General features: G+C 38.6%; 1 non-coding gene across 1 annotated transcript; it reads right to left on the bottom strand.

Moving 5' to 3' along the window:
* Nucleotides 1-875: 875 nt before the first annotated feature.
* Nucleotides 876-1,014, bottom strand: LOC123925334. Its single transcript, XR_006814951.1, has one exon. It is a non-coding gene; the product is annotated as a U4 spliceosomal RNA (small nuclear RNA).
* Nucleotides 1,015-2,356: the final 1,342 nt, after the last annotated feature.

The following is a 2,356-nucleotide window of genomic DNA, read 5'->3' as shown; positions in this document are numbered from 1 at the left end:
GAACATACTATGAGCAACTCTAAGCCAACAAATGTGACAATCTGGAAGAAATGGATGCATTCCTAGAGACATATAAACTACCACAACTGAACCAGGAAGAAATAGAAAACCTGAATAGGCCCATAACCAGTAAGGAGATTGAAACAGTCATCCAAAATCTCCAAACAAACAAAAGCCCAGGGCCAGATGGCTTCCCAGGGGAATTCTACCAAACATTTAAAGAAGAACTAATTCCTATTCTCCTGAAACTGTTCCAAAAAATAGAAATGGAAGGAAAACTTCCAAACTCATTTTATGAGTTTTATACCAGACAAGGATCCCACCAAAAAAGAGAACTACAGACTAATAATATCCTTGATGAACACAGATGCAAAAATTCTCACCAAAATACTAGCCAATAGGATTCAACAGTACATTAAAAGGATTATTCACCACGATCAAGTGGGATTTATTCCAGGGCTGCAGGGTTGGTTCAACATCTGCAAATCAATCAATGTGATACAACACATTAATAAAATAAAGAACAAGAACCATATGATACTCTCAATAGATGCTGAAAAAGCATTTGACAAAGTACAGCATCCCTTCCTGATCAAAACTCTTCAAAGTGTAGGGCTAGAGGGCACATACCTCAATATTATCAAAACCATCTATGAAAAACCCACCGCAAATATCATTCTCAATGGAGAAAAACTGAAAGCTTTTCCGCTAAGGTCAGGAACACGGCAGGGATGTCCATTATCACCACTGCTATTCAATATAGTACTAGAAGTCCTAGCCTCAGCAATCAGACAACAAAAAGAAATTAAAGGCATCCAAATCGGCAAAGAAGAAGTCAAACTATCACTCTTTGCAGATGATATGATACTATATGTGGAAAACCCAAAAGACTCCACTCCAAAACTGCTAGAACTTGTACAGGAATTCAGCAAAGTGTCAGGATATAAAATCAATTAGCAATAATCGCGCCTTGGATAAACCTCATTGGCTACGATACTGCCACTGCACAAAGCTCAGGATATAAAATCAATACACAGAAATCAGTTGCATTTCTGTACACCAACAACAAGACAGAAGAAAGAGAAATTAAGGAGTCCATCCCATTTACAATTGCACCCAAAACTATAAGATACCTAGGAATAAACCTAACCAAAGAGGCTAAGAATCTATACACAGAAAACTATAAAGTACTCATGAAAGAAATTGAGGAAGACACAAAGAAATGGAAAAACGTTCCATGCTCCTGGATTGGAAGAATAAATATTGTGAAAATGTCTATGCTACCTAAAGCAAGCTACACATTTAATGCAATCCCTATCAAAATACCATCCATTTTTTTCAAAGAAATGGAACAAATAATCCTCAAATTTATATGGAACCAGAAAAGACCTCGAATAAACAAAGGAATATTGAAAAAGAAAGTCAAATTTGGCAGCATCAAAATTCCAGACTTCAAGTGCTATTACAAAGCTGTCATCATCAAGACAGCATGGTACTGGCACAAAAACAGACACATAGATCAATGGAACAGAATAGAGAGCCCAGAAATAGACCCTCAACTCTATGGTCAACTAATCTTCGACAAAGCAGGAAAGAATGTCCAATGGAAAAAAGACAGCCTCTTCAATAAGAGCTGGGAAAATTGGACAGCCACATGCAGAAAAATGAAATTGGACCACTTCCTTACACCACACATGAAAATAGACTCAAAATGGATGAAGGACCTCAATGTGAGAAAGGAATCCATCAAAATCCTTGAGGAGAACACAGGCAGCAACCTCTTCGACCTCAGCTGCAGCAATATCTTCCTAGGAACAACAGCAAAGGCAAGGGAAGCAAGGGTAAAAATGAACTATTGGGATTTCATCAAGATCAAAAGCTTTTGCACAGCAAAGGAAACAGTTAACAAAACCAAAAGACAACTGACAGAATGGGAGAAGATATTTGCAAACGACATATCAGATAAAGGGCTAGTATCCAAAATCTATAAGGAACTTAGCAAACTCAACACCCAAAGAACAAACAATCCAATCAAGAAATGGGCAGAGGACATGAACAAACATTTCTGCAAAGAAGACATCCAGATGGCCAACAGACACATGAAAAAGTGCTCCACGTCACTCGGCATCGGGGAAATACAAATCAAAACCACAATGAGATATCACCTCACACCAGTCAGAATGGCTAAAATTAACAAGTCAGGAAATGACAGATGCTGGCGAGGATGCGGAGAAAGGGGAACCCTCCTCCACTGTTGGTGGGAATGCAAGCTGGTGCAACCACTCTGGAAAACAGCATGGAGGTTCCTCAAAATGTTGAAAATAGAACTACCCTATGACCCAGCAATTGCACTACT

This window comes from Meles meles, chromosome 14, assembly GCF_922984935.1.
Source record: "Meles meles chromosome 14, mMelMel3.1 paternal haplotype, whole genome shotgun sequence".
NCBI lineage: Eukaryota > Metazoa > Chordata > Mammalia > Carnivora > Mustelidae > Meles > Meles meles.
This window is presented reverse-complemented; position numbering and strand designations above follow the sequence as displayed.